The sequence below is a fragment of the Haliotis rubra genome, unplaced genomic scaffold (assembly GCF_003918875.1).
Source record: "Haliotis rubra isolate DU_JTF1 unplaced genomic scaffold, ASM391887v1 Scf11, whole genome shotgun sequence".
Classification (NCBI taxonomy): Eukaryota; Metazoa; Mollusca; class Gastropoda; order Lepetellida; family Haliotidae; genus Haliotis; species Haliotis rubra.
The window spans coordinates 4,195,313-4,218,688 of record NW_025765003.1 but is presented as its reverse complement, the minus strand read 5'-3'; the positions used below and the strand labels follow the sequence as shown (position 1 = coordinate 4,218,688).

At 39.6% G+C, this 23,376-nt stretch overlaps 1 long non-coding RNA gene across 1 annotated transcript in view; it reads right to left on the bottom strand.

Annotated features, from left to right (window-relative positions):
• The window catches only part of LOC124285087, a 45,002-nt gene extending 33,391 nt beyond the window's left edge, over positions 1-11,611 (bottom strand). Inside the window, exons 1-2 of the long non-coding RNA XR_006900723.1 lie at positions 11,364-11,611; positions 5,591-5,633 (exon numbers count right to left, since the gene is read on the bottom strand). This is a non-coding gene — a long non-coding RNA (uncharacterized LOC124285087). The remainder of the gene's footprint in view (positions 1-5,590; positions 5,634-11,363) is intronic.
• Positions 11,612-23,376: the final 11,765 nt, after the last annotated feature.

Sequence of the window (23,376 nt, the reverse complement as noted above, 5' to 3'; positions counted from 1 at the left end):
GTTAAGAACCTTCTGTATTTCCTCAGTGGTCAAGGAAGATTATGCTCACCGACACGAAGGATATCCCATTTACCTGTAGTTATCCTCGGAGATCTTACATTCTAAGACCATGGCTTCTCAAACCTTCTTCTCGCAGAGGCATGTACGGACAAAGTCGTGCAAGAATGACAATCGAACATTGCTTTTGGTAGACGTTCATTAAAGATTTCCCTGACCCACTTCCGACAAACTTAGACAAAGAAACTGTGAAGCAGTTATTAGTCTTTCTCTCCACAGGCACCACCAGGAGCTGTAACTCTTTCCATCGTAATATGCAACTCAGGAGGCCTTGTTGGTAAAAGTTAGTGGGCTGAACCTCAAGCCACGACTTCATCTTGGAAATCAGTGTTTCATCATCTGGGGGACCTGTTCCCTTAAAAAATGACTTCATGGTTGGAAACAGGTGAAAGTCAAATGGTGCCAGGTCAGGAGAATAGGGTGTGTGTGGAAGGATTTCATAGCCACAAGAACGCGCGTCTGGGCAACATGCGAGTTGTGGACTGGGGCATTGCCTTGTAAGAGACGGACTACTCTGGTCAGCATGCCTCGCCTTTTGATTTTGATAGCTCCTCGCAATTTTACGGAGTAGTGAGGCATAGTAAGTCCCAGTAATTATGGTACCCTTTGCCAAGAAATCTGTCATCAGTATTCCGTACTGTTCCCAAAATATGGTGAGCATGACCTCTCCTGCATAGGGCTGAACACTTGCCTTCTTTGGGGGTGGTGATTCAAAGTGCTTTCACTGCACAGACTGGACTTTAGTCTCAGGGTCATAGTGATGAACCCATGCTTCATGCTATGTGACGGAAAAGCCTTTCAAAAAAGGCTTCTTGGTTTTGTTTGCTCATGTCCAAAAGAGCCTTTGAGCAATCGACTAGTTCCTGCTTCTGAAAGGAGTGACCACCGTGCAAACACCTTATGCATGTGAAAATGGTCGTGAAGGATTTTTTCCCACAGACCCTACACTTATCTTGACATTTTGGGCTAACTGGCCAACAGTTATGCCATATTCTAAAATGGCAGCCTCCACTTGCTGGATGGTGTCTTCATCGTTGGTAGGGTGGGGAATGGGAATGGAGCCGTTTCAACAGATGTTCGGCCGAACCTATAGCTTCACGTAACACTACAAGAATATGTTAACTCCTGAGTTTAATCACACGTTAGAGTCATATTTCCGCAATAACATAATGATTACGGTGTTGACTAATAAATGATTTTAATATTTATTTATTTGATTATTTATTTATTATTTTTTATTATTTATTTCTTTTAAATCATATAATAAATGGGGTACATATCCAAAATCCTCATCTTTCAGGTTAGAATTATACCACGTGAGTTGGAATTCTTGACTTTCAAACATCAAAATATAAATTGTTTCGTTAAAGAAATAACTTGAAATACACACCAATGTATTTTTGCTATGCGTTGGCATGGCACATATACTGACCATGCAAATTTGCACACGTGTCACTATACATTTGCATGACCTCCAGACCACATGCAAATTTGATCCTTGTGTAAATATACCAACGTGTGTTACAGTTTACTAGATGCGTTCGCATGACACATTTACACACGTGTGTACTTTTTAACATCGTGTGTAAATTAGCTCACGTATGTAAACAGGTGCATGCCAACAGGGTATAATTAGTAAATTTTCTATGGTAAGTAAACTGACCATGTAAACGTCACAAAATGAATTTACTCATGTAAGTATTTAGGTCTACTCCCATTTGTGAGAACTCCCAGTTGTGAGACTCCCAGTTGTGAGACAGTGGAGAAGGTAATTAGCAAAGAAAACACACCTTACTCCCCTATCTGATTGAATGGATTAACCCAAGCTAATTATGGATTAGCTATTTCACTGAATCTTGTGGAGGTAACTTAATGAAACTCTAAAAGATAAAGTAATTAACCTACTCAGATAAATGGCTTTAAAAAATAAACACTTTGTGTAGGTAACTTCGTGATCATTTGAAAGAGAAATTAATTTACCTACTCAGATTTACGTGTTTGAAAAATCTAGCAATAACTGTTGTAACTATAATTAATACAAATGTATTTATTAACCTTTGACTGCTCTTTCCGATCACCATTATGGCAGGCCTTCAACAAGTAGAATATATCACCAGTTCACGATAATCTTTTTCAGTATTTCAGTATCAAATGAAAACATAAATGCTCTTCAACGAACAATGTCTTCTGTGTTAATTAACTCATTAATGAACTATGCCTCCTGCGGGTACTCTTCAGCAACAGGGCTGTTCCCACTTTCATCATAGGGACGGGGAAGCACCACCTGTGTGCACTGAACCATTAATTAATGTGTCTCACAACTGGGAGTTCTCACAAATGGGAGGACACCAAGTATTTATACTACTGGAGTAATTTACACCTACTCCAGACTCCAGAGGTAAAGTAAAAGTATATTTACTCGAGGAGTATGTTACTCCACGAGCAAATTTATTTTATAAAGGACACTTTGATTTGCTCCTTTAAGTACATTTGTTTGCATCATGTATTCAAATGGACTATTATTTCATCATTATTATGTTTTATCAATGTTTCATCAAAAGACATTATAAGTGTCATTTGGAATTGATATGTTTTCATAATCCGTCTTTGTTCCTTTTATTCAATTTCTTTTTGTACGACCATGTTACAAGGCATGGATGCTACTTCATTTAAGTCAGTTTGACAGCGGTCTCGTTTTTCAGTTGTTCATTTAAAGTTTTTAGATTTTACTTCAATTGTTCAAATTGTGTTTTCCTTTTCTGTTTCAATGATTATGTAATACACATTGTTCTCAAGTAAAATAGAGCGATAAGTAATTTCTTCTACATGTAGTTTGTAACAGCCCTGTCAATTGGACAGTCAGCTTGTTGGAAAACAATTCGACCTGTGCCATAAGAGGTTATGATGCAAAACCCTTTTATACGAATCAAAGAAGTTGTTATCCATAAAGTTTGTTCTATTTTATATAATTCTCACTAGATGTGTTTGTGTTCTTTACACAAAACTGATATTATTTTAATTCCTAACAAGACACGTGATTCAGTTTGGGAGAGAAAGTAGCGTTTGTCTCCGTTTCCTTTGGTTAATGTTGCCCTTTATACACCTCAATAAACAGCATTTTACAATAATGGTCAAGTGATGGCGGGTAACTGAGGCAATACCTTAACATAGGCACAACCATTTGAACAACATACTTACATGTAGTAATACCTTAACATAGGCACAACCATCTGAACAACATACTTACATGTAGTAATACCTTAACATAGGCACAACCATCTGAACAACATACTTACATGTAGTAATACCTTAACATAGGCACAACCATCTGAACAACATACTTACATGTAGTAATACCTTAACATAGGCACAACCATCTGAACAACATACTTACATGTAGTAATACCTTAACATAGGCACAACCATCTGAACAACATACTTACATGTAGTAATACCTTAACATAGGCACAACCATCTGAACAACATACTTACATGTAGTAATACCTTAACATAGGCACAACCATCTGAACAACATACTTACATGTAGTAATACCTTAACATAGGCACAACCATCTGAACAACATACTTACATGTAGTAATACCTTAACATAGGCACAACCATCTGAACAACATACTTACATGTAGTAATACCTTAACATAGGCACAACCATCTGAACAACATACTTACATGTAGTAATACCTTAACATAGGCACAACCATCTGAACAACATACTTACGTACATGTAGTAATACCTTAACATAGGCACAACCATCTGAACAACATGCTTACATGTAGTAATACCTTAACATAGGCACAACCATCTGAACAACATACTTACATGTAGTAATACCTTAACATAGGCACAACCATCTGAACAACATACTTACATGTAGTAATACCTTAACATAGGCACAACCATCTGAACAACATACTTACATGTAATACCTTAACATAGGCACAACCATCTGAACAGTAGTAAATACCTTAACATAGGCACAACCATCTGAACAACATACTTACATGTAGTAATACCTTAACATAGGCACAACCATCTGAACAACATACTTACATGTAGTAATACCTTAACATAGGCACAACCATCTGAACAACATACTTACATGTAGTAATACCTTAACATAGGCACAACCATCTGAACAACATACTTACATGTAGTAATACCTTTAACATAGGCACAACCATCTGAACAACATACTTACATGTAGTAATACCTTAACATAGGCACAACCATCTGAACAACATACTTACATGTAGTAATACCTTAACATAGGCACAACCATCTGAACAACATACTTACATGTAGTAATACCTTAACATAGGCACAACCATCTGAACAACATACTTACATGTAGTAATGCCTTAACATAGGCACAACCATCTGAACAACATACTTACATGTAGTAATACCTTAACATAGGCACAACCATCTGAACAACATACTTACATGTAGTAATACCTTAACATAGGCACAACCATCTGAACAACATACTTACATGTAGTAATACCTTAACATAGGCACAACCATCTGAACAACATACTTACATGTAGTAATACCTTAACATAGGCACAACCATCTGAACAACATACTTACATGTAGTAATACCTTAACATAGGCACAACCATCTGAACAACATACTTACATGTAGTAATACCTTAACATAGGCACAACCATCTGAACAACATACTTACATGTAGTAATACCTTAACATAGGCACAACCATCTGAACAACATACTTACATGTAGTAATACCTTAACATAGGCACAACCATCTGAACAACATACTTACATGTAGTAATACCTTAACATAGGCACAACCATCTGAACAACATACTTACATGTAGTAATACCTTAACATAGGCACAACCATCTGAACAACATACTTACATGTAGTAATACCTTAACATAGGCACAACCATCTGAACAACATACTTACATGTAGTAAACCATCTTAACAACAGGCAAACCATCTGAACAACATGGGCCATCTGAACAACACACTTAATACATGTAGTAGGCACAACCATCTGAACATAGGCACAACCATCTGGCACAACCATCTGAAACATGCTTACATGTAGTAATACCTTAACATAGGCACAACCATCTGAACAACATACTTACATGTAGTAATACCTTAACATAGGCACAACCATCTGAACAACATACTTACATGTAGTAATACCTTAACATAGGCACAACCATCTGAACAACATACTTACATGTAGTAATACCTTAACATAGGCACAACCATCTGAACAACATACTTACATGTAGTAATACCTTAACATAGGCACAACCATCTGAACAACATACTTACATGTAGTAATACCTTAACATAGGCACAACCATCTGAACAACATACTTACATGTAGTAATACCTTAACATAGGCACAACCATCTGAACAACATACTTACATGTAGTAATACCTTAACATAGGCACAACCATCTGAACAACATACTTACATGTAGTAATACCTTAACATAGGCACAACCATCTGAACAACATACTTACATGTAGTATTCAACCATTCTGGTAACACAGCTTGTATATCCTTCTGAAAAAAAGACAGAGATAAAAGTTTAATGCAATTATATATATTATGCATTCATGCACCTCACCAATTAAGCACCATCTAATTAGAACTTTATATTCGAGTGAGAAATCAGCCCCCCCTTGACAGTCGTAGCACCAGGCTTTGCTTACAGGCCACAGACACGTGAAGATCCGGGTTAGAAGTGATCTTCAGTAAACCATGCATGCTTGTCGTAAAAGGCGACTAACGGGATCGGGTGGTCAGGCTCACTGACTTGGTTGACATACGTCATCGTATCCCAGTTGCGTAGATCGATTTATTGCTGAGTGCAGCGTTCAAAAAACCAAGCAAACCAACCAACCAACATGGAGGCAGGAATCTTTATGTGCAGCGTCAAGGAGCAAAAAAAAACCACTTACGTTTGTGTGCAAACTGCATATGAGAAGGGGGCAGACACACAGAGCAGGATATGTGTACCCTTTTCGCGAACACCGGGTGTTAAAACGTAACGCTACATCGGTAATATTACGGAAATATTTAATCAATATCGTGACTGATATATAGTGATCTATATAATTCCCACGGCTATTTCTCCTTTTAGGCTCCTTGGATATAATCGAGACCGATAATTCTCGGGCGTGAACGTTTTGTATTTACATGGCATTAGTATGATGTTTCGTAAAGCAGATGCTTTGTCTGACTGACTGACTGAGTATGGTTTTACGCCGCTTTTAGCAATATTCCATCAACATCACGGCGGGGAGACACCAGAAATGGGCTTCACACATTGCACCCATGTGGGGATTCGAACCCGGGTATTCGGCGTGACGAGCCAACGCTTTAACCACTAGGCTACCCCACCGCCCCTTCAGATGCTTTGTAACAATGAAACGAAATATTTCTAGATATTTCAACCGGGGCCCTTATTCTCGAAACGTTCGTAGCCCTAAGAATTCTTAACTTTGATCGTAACCAATGTGTTAAGAATGGGCTAAAGAAGTTCCTAAGGTTACGAACGTTTCGAGAATAGCTAGCCAGATAGTGTAAACTATAAGTTTGATAACGACCCCTACTTTGAAAGTTAATACGTCAATTTGTGCGAATCTGTTGGATTAGCTGAAGACGAAGTTAGCATCCCTTTTCAGAATATTTGATGTTAAAGTTAGTCCGATTCTATTATACGGCGCTGAAATTTGGGGATCTCAATATTTCGACCAATTAGAAAAAGTTCATTTACTTGCATGTAAGATGTTTCTTGGGGTAAATATAATTATGATCACACCTAATGTAATGATTTATGGTGAGTGTGATAGGTTTCCTCTTAGTATAAATTCACAAGTGAAAGTAATCCAATATTGGCCAAGACTTTTAAGTATGTCCTCTTATCGTTTACCAGTGAAATGTTATGACATGATGATTTTTATATGATAGAAATGGACACACAAATTGGGTAAAGAATGTAAGGAATCTTTTATTTACAACAGGTTTTAATCACATGTGGTATGAGCAGTATGTTGAGTTTCCCTCAACGTTTATTAGTTTATTTACGCAAAGATTGAAAGATATATACCAACAAAACTTTCTTGAAAACTTTCCCTTTCTACGAAATGTGATTACTCTTCATCTTTTAAGCCATACATTTACACTGAGCATTATATCCATGTGTCACGATAAAAAAATCTAGAGTAAGTTTAGCACGTTTTCGCTGCTCATCACATGATCTATGGATTGAAAAAGGTAGATTTATTAAGATAAAAAGAGAAGATAGGTTATGTAAATAATATGTCTTTAATATGTCTATAATGTCTGTAATATTAATGCCTTAGAAAATGAATATCATTTCTGCTCATATGTCCACTATATGATAAACTACGTAGAAAGTACGTAGAAAGAATGTTATTATGTACATCCATCTACAAATAACTGCAACAACCATGATGTGATTCAGAATGTTGCTATGTTTATATATCTGGCTATAGAACTGAGAAAAGAATAATCGTCATCGAGCATGTAAACATAATATCAAATAGTAATATTGTATAATATAAAACTCTTCTATATTGTACTACTACATATTGTACTATAGGCCTGTGGCCTTTGAGTATTGAATAAAGATTGGACATTGGAAGTTGCGTGAAAACATGCATATTGAAACCGCCTACGTTGCCATGCGCCACATCATTGACGAGGAGGGGGAATATGCGCATTACCTTGTTGCAAGTTTCTGCAGCAACTAGCAAGACATGCTGTGCTCTCTGATATTGCTGTGCGGCAAGTCACTATACACCCGAACACAGGTTTTCCAGCATCCTGTTACAATAGTGCCCTTGACTGCACTCTGCCGTCCGTGTTGTTATGTTATGACACACATATCCTTAAAGCAACTTTAGATATCAGTAATTTCTTAATGTGAATACAGCTTGCCATACATTTCGTGCTGTTTTCGTCAAGCCTGAAAACTTCCATTCATAAAACAGCCGCTTGCATGCTTTCACGCTATTTTGTTATATCTTCCTCGTGTAGACTGTACCAAATCTGATTTCAATACTGGCTTCACACAAATATGCCTCCTGTTGTCAACTGTCTTTTTGGTAATTGATACTCTAGGCTTTTGTTGTCAAATAACATTGTGGGTGATTTCGAGGGTTAAAAGAAGGACAGAAAACCCTAAATGCCGCCATGTTACATGTTACAGACACTGTCGTGCTTCAATACTTAGCGAACAATACAGTTGGGCAATACATCAGCACATGTACTCGTTGTCCTGTATTTAGTCAGGTCAGGTGTTACCTTGGCGACAGAGTGGAGTGAGTGAGTTTAGTTTTACGCCGCTTTCAGCAATATTCCAGCTATATGGCGGCGGTCTGTAAATGATTGAGTCTGGACCAGACAATCCAGTGATCAACAGCATGAGCATAAATCTACGCAACTGGGATACGATAACATGTGTCAACCAAGCCAATCCCGCTATATTGCCTCGTACGACAAGCATGAGTTGCTGAAATCCAATTCTTACCCGGATTTTCACGGGTGACAGGGAGGAAGTATTTTAAGAAATATTTGTATCAAATATCATCGAAATGAAATAAAAACCTAAAGGATATTACCGCTTAACTTATCCTGGCGTCATCAATGTTAGCCCGTATAAGACACACGTGTAAAATACAAACGAATATTTAAACAGGTATACTACGGTACTTACATGTTATTATGTTTATTGTTAGTTCATTCAAGTGTTTAATACATGTTTAAGTCTACGAAACTAACGTCAGCATCGATCGCTTCCAAAGTGCGACCATGACACTTTGGCATGACGTCATATGTTTCCGTCGGCTCATAGGCTTGAGCTAAAATGTCAAATGAGTATGGCACAAGCCATGTGATTTTATTTTTGATCATGTTTTGTTTTTATGTTTTCACTCACTGGTTGGCCTTGCACCGATTCGAGTATATACTGGTAATCGTGGTATAGTTTGAATAGTTCTGACTGCGGGTTCACTCCCAAAAGACAGACCTCCCATAAGACAGACTCAATGAGTACAATAATTAGCTGAGCCATGCTGTCCACCCCTATTTAATTAATGAGCTGGCCTAAGAAGAGCAGAGTATGTCCCATCCCAGAAAGGTGCGCACCAGGATCTTTTAGAGGTTGTAGGGGTGCGGTGAAATTGGGTTTAACGTCGCGCTGGAGAATATTTCGCTCATATGACGACGTGCATGCGTGTGTATGTGTAGGTGCGGCTGCTTGAACTAGCCCAGACGCAAGCTGGTTTTATAGTGCTAGCCCACTGAGATACCATGCCGCAGTGAAGCATGAATACCCCACTCAGACACATTATACTGACTCCGAGCCGACCTGTCCTTGTTGTACCCATTAATGCCGAGCGCCAGACAGGGACCAACAAGTACCATATTTTAACGTCTTTTGGTATGACGCGGTCGGGGATCGAATCCGCGACCTTCCGCTCTCCGGGCGGACGCTCTAACCACTACACCACGGAGGCGGTCCAGAGGTTGTAGGGAAAAAAGCATAGGAACATAATTAAATTCAAACTTCCAAATAAACGGGAGCCATGGTCTCGTATGCGATCCACCCGTGAAGGTCCGGGTTAGAATGAACCTTCAGTAACCCATGCTTGTCGTAAGAGGCGACTAACGGGATCGGGTGGTCTCGTTGACTGGGTTGACACATGTCATCGCATCCCAGTTGCGTAGATAGATGTTCATGCTGTTGATCCCTGGGTTGCCTGGTCCAGTTCCGATTATTTACAGTCCGCCGCCATATAGCTGGAATATTGCTGAGTGCGCCGTAAAACTCAACTCGCTCACTCCACCCTGTCCCAATATCCATTCATTCAGATTTGCACGATTTAAGATGTTCCTTCCTCTGTTATTTTTTGAATGTTATAAAAAGATATCCATTAAAGGATTCTAACGATTGCAATGCATTTGGAGCAAAAGATATAGTATGACCAGAAATTATTGAGAATTTTAGGAATATGTTTAACTGGATTTCTAGTATAAACAACCTTGACCAGCTATCAAGTGCTTGGTTTCATTCAAGACAGACAACTCTGCTAGTCCTTTTTCATTAGTTTGTGAAGGGTTATGCCCCTTTGTTTACTTGCTAGCAGACGACATTTTCAGTTATCCTCAGTATGGATGATTTAGAGAAGAGGAAGTTGATTTTAGAGTATTATAACAAAAACATCAGATCAGCTAAAGTGATTTCAAGTAGAACAGGCATCCCTTTGTCCACTGTTTATCATGTTTTGAAAAATATTGCAAATGGATATGGCATTGAGCACCAGGGAGGCGCAGGTAGGCCCAGAAAATTGACTGTCGGTGACAGGAGGGGGCTTGGTATTCTTGTTTCTAAAAACAAACGAAGGAGTTTAGAAAACTTAAGGCTGGATATCGTTGATAGAGGAACTGTGGCTGTCTGTCAGGAGACAATTACAACTGAGCTGCATCCAATGGGTTGGCAGAAAAGTCGAGGAATTCCATCATCGATCATGAAACCTGAACAAAAGGAGCGAAGGTTGAACTGGTGCTTACAGCATAGAAATTTTAACTTGGACAATGTGATTTTCTCAGATGAAAGTTCTGTGTGGCTGTTTCCTAATACACTGAAATTCTGGACCAAACAAACTGAAAAACCTTTGTATCAGCGCCCAAAGTACAGTCCGAAATTTAACGTGTGGGGTGGCATGTATGTGTTAGGGGCAATGCCCCTATGTGTATTTGAAGGGAATATGAACAGTGAGCGATACACAGATATTCTCGAAGGACATTTACTTCCATCTGCTCACGTGTTCTGTGGAAATTTTGGATTTTCCAGCAGGACAACGACCCAAAACATCGTTCAAAGCATTCACAGGCCTGGTTTCGGACCCAAAATATGACATTATTAGATTGGCCAAGCTATAGCCCTGACCTAAATCCAATAGAAAATGTTTGGGGACTTATGAAGGAAAGTGTCAATAAGAAAAATCTGACAAATATTGCTGAAATGAAAGAAGAGGTGGTCCGATATTGGGACAGCATGGACCCGCCGCATTGAAGCCTGCATTGCTTCCCATGGTGACTTGACAAAATACTAACTGCTCACCTGTCTTTGAATCTCGAGTTATGTTCTATTATATTCACATTTAATACGTGAGTAATGAATGAAAATATAAAAAAATTACAATCTTTAAATTCTCAATAATTTCTGGTTGCACTGTATAAGGTAATAAATATATCTCTTACCCGTTACGATCTGATCGTTTTAACATCTACGAGAAAGAGTCTAAACTCATCAAGCCTCCAACGATTACACTCGATTGCTCAATCGTCAGTTACAGGAAATAGCTGCGTGTATTTTCGTCCTCAGCAGTTGCCTAGAAATACCCGGATCAAGATTAACCTTTGATAGAGGACAATTGTGTCAGCTGCGTCTAAAGCGATTGCGCAGACCACACTTGGCAGACCCCAGCGTTAAGTTTGATCAAACTTCCAAAATGGCCCCAGGCTACACCTGGTTGGGCACATTATCCCAATACAACCGCTGGTCTGGTTGTACTGTGAGGTGATACGCGGGATTTACACCACTGGTAAAACCTTAGGGGGAGGGAAATCCCCCGGTTTAACATTCTCTACGAAAACCTCGGGGGCGTGTTTTCTCCGAAACAAACAAACACGTCTCCAGAAGGCAAAGCACCTTATGACCTTATATGCTTATGTTTTTCCAGTAATAACTAACTTAAGCGTTTATTGCATATGAAGCTACGCCTTTGAAGCTTGCGCTCATCGTATATTGCTGTACACACAAGCACCTTGTCATGTATGCCATGACCGGTGTTTCAGATATTTCCAAACATGAATTAAAAAATACGTCATGACGCCTCGCCATGTACTTGATCATCGAGTATTTCCAATACATGCCTTTTTATTGTAATATCTGCTGAAATTTCAGAATACTTTCTTAATTATGATAGGGTTTGAAATATGATCATTTCCTTAGACTGGGATACATTTGTGAATACATATATGGTCAGTAGCAGCGTTTCATACCTTAGAGACTTATGTATCATTCCGGAGACTTATGTATCATTCCGGAGACTTATCATTCCGGAGACTTATGTATCATTCCGGAGACTTATGTATCATTCCGGAGACTTTTGTATCATTCCGGAGACTTATGTATCATTCCGGAGACTTTTGTATCATTCCGGAGACTTATGTATCATTCCGGAGACTTATGTATCATTCATTCCGGAGACTTATGTATCATTCCGGAGACTTATGTATCATTCCGGAGACTTTTGTATCATTCCGGAGACTTATGTATCATTCCGGAGACTTTTGTATCATTCCGGAGACTTATGTATCATTCCGGAGACTTTTGTATCATTCCGGAGACTTATGTATCATTCCGGACCGCCATATAGCTTCAATATTGCTGATTATGGCATTAAACAACACAATAACCAAAACAAACTAACGGATATCAAGGGCATGTGTTCGAACAGTTTTATGTGTTAATATTACAATACAAGACCTTTTAGTGCACATGAAATTAATATGTTTACTCTAAAATTTTACTCAATTGAGTGCTCACACCACAAGTCGTGTGTAACTGAATGAAAACAGTGGGGCAGTCTTTCTTTTCTCATCCGCCTTATCGTCAGCCTGAGAAGAAAGGTAGAGTATGAAAAAATAACAGTTTTACATTTCCTTTTTTTTCCTGCAGATATTATCAGATAATGTCATATACATATTTCATGCATCATAAATCTCTTCCTAATCTGTACTGTCTCCGTAGCACACTGCAGCTCCTACTTCATCCCAGTATCAGTTATTACCTCCCTTGTTAGTAATCCAGCCAGCTGAGATTCAAGCCCAGCTTCCTACACAAAACTTTTGTATATGAAATTTTGTTAAGTTATGTTTCATATCCCATAGTACCACTTTCCTGTCATGTGACCATAAAAGCACATGTGGTACTGGGACCCCACGCTTCAGTGTGTTAGCAGCCTCCATACTGTCAAGAGACCGCCTGTGTTAGCAGCCGCGGGTTCCACCGCGTCATACTGGTACATTAATGGGTACAACAACGACTGGTCGGATCGGAGTCAGTATAATGTGTCTGACTGCTTCATTGCGGCATGGTATCTCAGTGGGCTAGCCCTATAAAACCAGCTTCAGCTGGGCTACAGCAGCCGCAACACACATGCATGCACGTCGTCATATGGGCGAAATATTCTCAAGCAGGACGTTAAACCCAATTTCACCTCACCTCACCTCACCATACTGTCAAGAGGTCTCTCCTCTGACTGTTAATCTCAACGTAGCTCACAGGAACACAAATGTGAGTCTTGCATCTTTATTATCTCACTGTTACTATTCTGTTTTGTGCAAATATAATGTTTAATGGTCTTCTTTGAAGTTCATGGTTTCATAATGCTATTGTTACATGCAATATTGCTAAAAGTGTTCAAATAATGTTCAAACGTTTTCAAAGTTGTTAAACATGATTTGAGATGATATTTTGTCAATGCATTATATTTTATAGTCAAATTATATTACAAATTGTTTCTGTTTATTCTAGTTTTACAAACCTCATCCACTCATCTACTTATCCTTTCTATCAACGATTGCAATGGCTAATGATCAACGTGAAATGTGTACTGTCCATTGGTCAACGCACTTCAACGCCTAAAGTGTTAATCATTGTTTTCCATCAACGAAAAAATCCCTGTGGATGCGAGTTACGGGAGCTTTGTTATTCTTGCGTCTACACAGAATTATCGTAGGATTATGTATATGCTTAATGTTTTTATAACGTATGTCCCATACTGTATCGGTAAATTGAACAGTATAGTTCACTGGTCTCAAGGGGGACATGGGCTGATGTACCCTTGATGTCTGTGTATGTTCCCTGAGCCCGAAGGGTGAGGGGAACATAAAGAAACATCGAAGGTACATCAACCCATGGGCCCCGAGGGACCAGTGAACAAGGTATTTATCTTACCAAACACCTCAATGGTAATTTTGAACTGTTTGAAGCACGGGTATTGGATCATAGTATGGAGTACCAGACGACAAGAAAAACAAATTTAGAGTTATCTCCCTTCCATCGATTTGCATTCGCAAGACATCGGTAATTTCCGTACATCATACATGATTCAATGTTATTCGAGAATTACTACTACGAAGTACCAAATGAGTTTTGCATTCCCAGCGGGGTACATAGGAAATGTTACTCGCTTGTAAGCGGGGTACATTGAAAATAATAGAAGAGCGCTCAGCCAATCAGAAAACGATAGTTATGTGTGAGGCAAGATAAAAATTAATGTTCATAACTTCAAGCACAAGACACATACACTTTGGTATCAACAGGCGATTCAGTATTTAAACTAACAACGTTGTACCCAAAGGCAAATTCAACATATATCATGTTCTCATTTATCTTAGAATCACATACAAAAATCATTTGTTTCTTTGAAGGTTTGCAGTGACCCCAATTGGTTTAAAAACTAGTATGTAATTCTCACTAGATATGTTGGTGTTCTTTATACAAAAGTAATATTGTAATGTACGCTTATTTTCATTCCTAACAAGGCACGTGCTTCGGTTCAAGTAATGTTTTCAATTATATAGTCATAGTTAAGAATTCTTAAGAATGTTGCGGCTATTTCGCTCACATTTCCTTCTTAAAAAATAGTGAACTTATACTCAAAGGCTGAAGTTATTGTGACTGACTTTAAGTTAGATATGTGAATTAACAACCGATATTTTTATGATGAGACTTTTTTAATATTGCAAGAAAATCATTCCACAATAGGATTGGGAATGGCACATTTTAAACTTTTCTGGCGGACACATGCTAATGAGGTCACAGCAGAGACCATATAATAGACCTATTATATGGTCTCTGGTCACAGTGAGAGAACGGTCAAATGAAATTCACGCAGTCAATAACGTGTATGTCCATGTTTGACACCTGCGCCTCATAAAGCAAATCAAACGTCGCAAGAAGTCTTGGGGAATGTCATTCCATATCTGTGGAAGCACCTGGCGGAGCTCCTGAAGCCTTACTGGAGGATTTGGCCAACGTCTCAACCTCCTCTCATTGTCGTCCCAGACGTGTTCGATAAGGGACAGATCTGGGGATTTAGCGGGCCTGGGAAGGACGTTAACATTGTGCTGCGCTAAGAACTGCTGAACCACCTTGGCGACATGAGGTCTGACGTTGTCTTGCTGGAAGATCATTCTTTTCATTCTGGACCATTCTGCGGCATGACCATTCTGCCGTGGAAACGGTATGACGACTGGATTAACAATTTCGTCTCTGTACCTGAGGCCCGTTAAATTTACATTGGTGACAAGCATAGGTGCACGTATATATGGCACTCGTTATTCCACCCCAAATCATCACCACACCGCCACCAAAACGGTCGGCCCCAAAGGAAACAGTTTATAACATAACGCTCACCACGTCGCCGGTAAACTCGGGTTCGGCCATCAGCGCGGTGCAAGAGGAATCTAGACTCGTCAGTGAAGAAGAGACCATGTCTCCACCCACGTGCTCTCCACCGCAGATGTTGTCTGCACCACTGCGGTCGCAGACGTTGGTGACCTAATGTCAGAATGTGTTGTCTCGCAGGATGTCTAGCACGTATCCCGTGTGCAGCCAGACCCCGGCGAATGGTCCTTGGCGATATCCAGTTGAAACGAGGAACTGTTCGGGCTGTCAGAGTGGCTGGGCACGTTTTATGCCTTTTTTCAACGGACATCTTGAAAGCACGAAAAACTCATCCAAAACAAAATCTACCGACAGGGCCCTGTTTAGATTATGGATAAAGTGTATTATAAAGAATATTATAATGCATTATAAACATTTTCTCATGTATATAAACCAGTGTGTTGATCACACTAATACCCTGTTCGCATGTACATGATTTACATATGTGAGCATATTTCCATATATGCAAATATACACATATGTGCAGATGTAAATATACTATGCGTTCGCATGATAATTAAGCAAGGAACGTAAATAGGGTATGTAACATTATTTCATTTAAAGTTTTCGTCCAAGGTTCAGTCATAAGCTTGACGTTGTAATGGACAGACTGCCAACTCGCATCTGCATTAAGTTGTGGATTATACAGTGACAAGTCAGTTTGGAAGAAAGACGGGCAATCGCCCTGGTGGGACGACATGATTAGATCAGGCGACGAGTAAGATTGGTATGACAATTTTAGGATGACTAAAGATGTATTTGAGTGAGACCTTCACATCCCTCAACGAATACCCTGCAGACCTTGTCACCAAGACCATCAACAAGACCATCAACACCACAGATGCCAGCCCCAAGCCTGCACCATCCCCCATTAGAATCACAATTCCCTACATAGGACCTGTCAGCCACAAGATCTCCCGCCTCATCAAAAACCAAACCAGCATTGACGTCACATTCTCTAGCGGCAAGTTCCTCAAGAATCTTCTCAGAGCCAACGGCAGAAGATCCAGCACTGCAAGCCCCAACCCAAGAGGATGCATCTACCAAATTTCATGTAGTTGTGGAAAACTGTACATCGTGGAAACACTGCGACCTGTCAACACAAGACTCAAAGAACACCAACCTTCCGTCCAAAAGCTCGACCAGAAGTCTGCAATATCAGAACATATATTAAAGAACAAGGACCACACCATCAAATGGGAAGCCACCAAGATCTTGTCCACTAACAACAACAACTGGCGCCAAAGGAAGCTTCGGGAAGCCATAGACATACGGAGATGTCAGCCAGCTATCAACCGTGACCAAGGAATCTACCTACCATGTGCTTCGGACTCACTCATTTAATTACTTGTTCATCGCCATTGCTTATCACCACATCTCAGCCCACTGGCCTCTTGCATGTTTATACAGTATCACTGGCTTCCCTATGTTATTCTTTACCCTATCAGTTACCATGTTGTTTTAGCGTATCACTGGCCTCCTCATGTTTGTACTATATCCCACCAAATTTATTACCATGTTGTTTTAGTGTATCACTGCCCTCATGTTTTTATTACATACTCTTTCCTCATCATTGTTATCTTGTTATACATGTTTTCTTTGTAAGTGCCTCACGTATGGATATATATATTCTCCCTGATACTCCCTACCATTCACCTGATGAAGGAGCAAGCATACACTCCGAAACGTCGTGTTATTCACAATAAAGAAGTGTTGACATCCATAAATCTTGCTTTTCTTAACAAGCACATAAACGCACTTATCAGCATAAGTCAGGCTTGGTAGCATTGATTATCACATACCCTGTCATGTTGTTCAGATATTAGTTTACAAAATGAATTTAATTTTTAAACATCAAAACAAAACTTGTTTTGTTAAAGTAATCTAGCAAATGCCAACCGATTACAACAAATATCAAATGATTAAAAGGGAAAACAATTCTATAAATCAAATAAAATGTGTGTCACTTCAAATATCTGACGCTGTTTGTCGCGTTTGTTCATAAAAATAAAAATGTCTGCTGTACATGTCTGTTTACAGACCGAAGTGTGTACCAGTATCGGCACGCGTGACAGATGCATCTGGGTCTTGCCACATTGAGGTTGTTGGCCTGGTTATGGTGGAGTGCTGATTGGGGTTAATCTGCTGGGTTACAGAGCCTTGCCTCTGACCAACACCCCCAAAATCATCTGCATCATGTTGAACTGATGATGGCGGTCTTCTCTCCGTTGACGTTCCTCCATCTCCATTCTAGCTCTCTCCATGGCAATACGATGTTGTTCTGTCTCCAGCTTCGTCTTCTCTATGTCCACGTACTTGTCCTCGATGGTCTGATTGTCGAAGAGAATTTGGACATAACAGAGGAAAGAGCTACCTCGAGCTGACTCTTGCGTGCTTTTTTTAACATTTGGTGGCTTTATCCTGTCGGTCGTGTCCTGAATGAGCGATCTTCTAGGTGGCTGTTTCAGTTTCTTTAGCCTTTTCAGTGCGTCCTTCATGTCTTTGTTCGTCATCTGCACGATGCCTCTCATCTCTTATTTCACTACCATTGTGTGGTCCATCATCTTCATCTTCATGGTCCTCCCAATTTCCATCCAAGTCATTCCCTGTTTCGGCATTGTTATCAACATCGACGATCAACATCGATGGGTTCGTAAAATCATCCATAATATCATCACCGTCTCTTCCGTCTTCAGACTCAAGCACTACAGACTGAGGTCTTCTTCGTGTGAGTGTATCAATCACCTTTAGTGGTGAAGATGCTGGGCTGTCACCCAGTATTCAATTAAGTTTGTCGAAATACTTGCATTGGGAACGACCTGAGCCACACCTGTTTAACTTATTTTTACAAAGACGGTAGCCGCGCCTGAGTGTGAGGTGAGGTGAGGTGAGGTGAAATTGGGTTTAACGTCGTGCTTGAAAATATTTCGCTCAAATGACGACGTGCATGCGTGTGTATGTGTATGTGCGGCTGCGTGTACTAGCCCAGACTGAAGCTGGTTTTATAGTGCTAGCCCACTGAGATACCATGCCGCAGTGAAGCATGAATACCCCACTCAGACATATTATACTGACTCCGAGCCGACCAGTCCTTGTTGTACCCATTAATGCCGAGCGCCAGGCAGGGACCAACAAGTACCATATTTTAACGTCTTTTGGTATGACGCGGTCGGGGATCGAACCCGCGACCTTCTGCTTTCCGGGCGGACGCTCTAACCACTACACCACGGAGGCGGTCCGCCTGAGTGTGTGCATCTTTGTTTTACATTGTTCCATGCTCTTCTCATAACCTCTTTCTTCCATTTCAAATGCAATAGTTTTGTATATGTTAGCATTGCTAACTTTAGGATCATCCAGGATATCCTCAAGGTGAAGTTCTTGCCAGATAGTATGCAAAGTTGTTGTTGCTCCTTCATCCAATGCTGGACCAAGCTGTTTGGGCTTTGATGAACTTGCAATGTTCTTTGCCTGATCCCTCACTTTCGACTTGGATGCACCTAGCATGTTAACTACTGGATAGCGCACTTTGAGCTTGGACGTTCCTCACATTGCAAGTGATAGGGATGTCAGAAAGTTGCAACTAAACTCTTTGAGACACAGTGACGTCGTGTCTAGATACGGAAGTGCTAAAAATAACATGGATGCAACAGTTGTCTGTATATTCAACATGAAATAACCTGACATACACACCCGTGTATTTTTGCTATGCGTTCGCATGGCACAAATACTAACCATGCAAATTTGCACATGTGTAAATATACATTTACATGACCACCAGACCACATGCAAATTTGGATTTATACCCGGACTGTCGACAACAACAAATAATCCGTCCAAATTACTTGTCGACAGTCCGGGGAAAGGGGGATGATGTTCTACAGGAGTGACTTCACGCCCAGTGTTCTCGAAATTAACAAACCAATTAAAAACAGAGTGCGATATATATAGTAGACAATATATTTATTTAGTCAATATAACAACATGTGTGTATCATATGTCACACAATATAACATATTTGTACACAATTCATAAATCTCACACAATATATTTGTATAGTACATAAGTCAAATAGGTAAGTAACATTTGAGAAGTGCAATGATTCATAAAGTCCATGTCAGTAATCTGAATGTTCAGCCAAGATGAAGCAACTCTGACACATGGTCTGTGTAGTTCAAGTCAGTAGTGAGTGAGTGAGTGAGTTTAGTTTTACGCCGCACTCAGCAATATTCCAGCTATATGGCGGCGGTCTGTAAATAATCGAGTCTGGACCAGACAATCCAGCGATCAACAGCATGAGCATCGATCTGCGCAATTGGGAACCGATGACATGTCTCAACCAAGTCAGCGAGCCTGACCACCCGATCCCGTTAGTCGCCTCTTACGACAAGCATAGTCGCCTTTTATGACAAGAATGGGTTGCTGAAGACCTATTCAGTAAGTCTGTCGGCAAGAAGGTCGGCCTTCAAGGATCGAATCCTAGCGTCAGTGATTCAGTAGCGACGTTTACGGACGGGATCTCTTTGCTGTCCTTTGCTGGTGATCTGCTGAATTTTAACTTCAATAGCTGACTGTTCTTTTTGCAGCATTCGCACAACCTCAAACACATTCGGATGTGTCTTCATGGCATACTTGTTGATTTTGTTGTGCCAACCTTCCAAATTATTGTTAGTTCTGTGTCCATCATTTTCAATATGATTCCAAGTTGGCAGAGTCCATGGACCTTCTATCCAGTTGGTAGTAACGTAATCCATCAGCTGTGTCGCCTCTCACCTAGTGGTGCGTCTGCAATGGCATCAAGCCAGACATGTTCAACTTTATCCAGTGGCACTAAAGGTAGAACTGCAGCTCGACGCACAAGTCTTTTCACATTGTTGTCTGACTTGTACTCTGGAGCAAGGCCTACTCTGCCATTTTGACAGTGGTAACAACATTTTCATGATCTATTATATGTACCCAAATGCTAAATGTTTTCAACAGCATTTCGATAATCCTTCTATTCCCAATATCACAAAACAATGGTAAGCTCTCTGTTTCTTTCCTGGTTTTTTTCCATGTTAAACTCCAAAATGGTAATCCTTCCACTCGCATAGCGTAAAATAATAGTCTGTTTGCAATTTTAATTCTCTTACAAATTGTTAAAAAGACATTTAGTATAATTAATTTAATTCACTTACCCATGGTACGAGCATAGCCACCAAAGCCACTTGCAAATCACTAAGCAAACATTCAAATTAACACCGTCACGGTATGATGACCACGCGATGTCGACACTCCGGGTTTTTTATTCTGTCGTCGGTTAGCCACATCATATTTTTCATTTGTCGACAGATCCGGCTGACACCCACATTTGCTCCTTGTGTAAATATACACGCATGCGTAGATGCGTTCGCTTGACACGTTTACATACGTGTGTATTTTTTACATGGTGTGTAAATTAGCTGACGTATGTAAGGAGCTGCATGCGAACGGGGTATAACTTGTGCCTTTGAGTATATTTTGTATATACATGTATACATAGCGAAATGCATGCCATAATGTTTTAGTGTCATACCATCAGTTCCACAAGCACATGACATTGTCACTGTAAGGGCTGTTAAAAAATCCACTATCTTGAGAAATTTCAGAGTTGATCGTACAATTCTGACTATATCACACAACCCTTTCCACTCTCTTGAGAAATTTCAGAGTTGATCGTACAATTCTGACTATATCACACAACCCTTTCCACTTTCTTAAGAAATCTCAGAGTTGATCGTACAATTCTGACTATCCCACTCAACCCTTTCCACTTTCTTGAGAAATTTCAGAGTTCATCGTACAATTCTGACTATATCACACAACCCTTTCCTCTTTCTTGAAAAAAGTTGATCGTACAATTCTGACTATATCACACAACTCTTTCCACATTTTTTTAGAAATCTCAGAGTTGATCGTTCAATTCTGACTACATTGTATATCACACAACCCTTTCCTCTTTCTTGAAAAATTCAGAGTTGATCGTACAAGTCTCACTATATCACACAACCCTTTCCACTTTCTTAAGAAATCTCAGAGTTGATCGTACAATTTTGACTATATCTATATCCCTTTCCACTTTCTTAAGAAATCTTTGATCGTACTTCTGACTAATCACACAGTTGATCGTCTTGACAAGTCTGATCTATAAGTCTGACACACACAACCCTTTCCACTTTCTTAAGAAATCTCAGAGTTGATCGTACAAGTCTGACTATATCACACAACCCTTTCCACTTTCTTAAGAAATCTCAGAGTTGATCGTACAATTCTGACTATATCACACAACCCTTTCCACTTTCTTAAGAAATCTCAGAGTTGATCGTACAATTCTGACTATATCACACAACCCTTTCCACTTTCTTGAAAAATTCAGAGTTGATCGTACAAGTCTGACTATATCACACTTTCCACTTTCTTAAGAAATCTCAGAGTTGATCGTACAAGTCTGACTATATCACACAACCCTTTCCACTTTCTTAAGAAATCTCAGAGTTGATCGTACAAGTCTGACTATATCACACAACCCTTTCCACTTTCTTAAGAAATCTCAGAGTTGATCGTACAAGTCTGACTATATCACACAACCCTTTCCACTTTCTTGAAAAATTCAGAGTTGATCGTACAAGTCTCACTATATCACACAACCCTTTCCACTTTCTTAAGAAATCTCAGAGTTGATCGTACAATTCTGACTATATCACACAACCCTTTCCACTTTCTTAAGAAATCTCAGAGTTGATCGTACAATTCTGACTATATCACACAACCCTTTCCACTTTCTTGAAAAATTCAGAGTTGATCGTACAATTCTGACACTAACCCTTTCCACTTTCTTGAGAAATCTCAGAGTTGATCGTACAAGTCTGACTTTCCACAACCCTTTCCACTTTCTTAAGAAATCTCAGAGTTGATCGTTCTGACAATTCTGACTATTTCCACTGTCTTAAGAAATCACAACTATATCACACAACCCTTTCCACTTTCTTGAAAAATTCAGAGTTGATCGTACAAGTCTGACTATATCACACAACCCTTTCCACTTTCTTAAGAAATCTCAGAGTTGATCGTACAAGTCTGACTATATCACACAACCCTTTCCACTTTCTTAAGAAATCCCAGAGTTGATCGTACAAGTCTGACTATATCACACAACCCTTTCCACTTTCTTAAGAAATCTCAGAGTTGATCGTACAAGTCTGACTATATCACACAACTCTTTCCACTTTCTTGAAAAATTCAGAGTTGATCGTACAAGTCTGACTATATCACACAACCCTTTCCACTTTCTTAAGAAATCTCAGAGTTGATCGTACAATTCTGACTATATCACACAACCCTTTCCACTTTCTTAAGAAATCTCAGAGTTGATCGTACAATTCTGACTATATCATGACTATGTGTTTGTTTGACGCCGCATTCAGAAGTATTACAGGTGAACGACCCGGCCTGCTAACTGTAAGGACACATTCAGTTTGTCATAACCAGGCGACTAAGTATTCAAAGTAACAACGATAAATGAATTATATGTGTGAAGGAAAGGGACAAGTGGCAAGACATCGAGACTGTATATTCTCAAGACACGAAAGAACAGTATAGCTACATGTACACTCTTCAAAATAGAAACGCATAGGTGATTTTGACAATATTGGACTCATGTAGCTGCTGCAAAAACAATACGAATATACTATTTCTTTCCAAAACGGCATCTTTGTGTGATGGTAAAGCGCTTCAGCACCA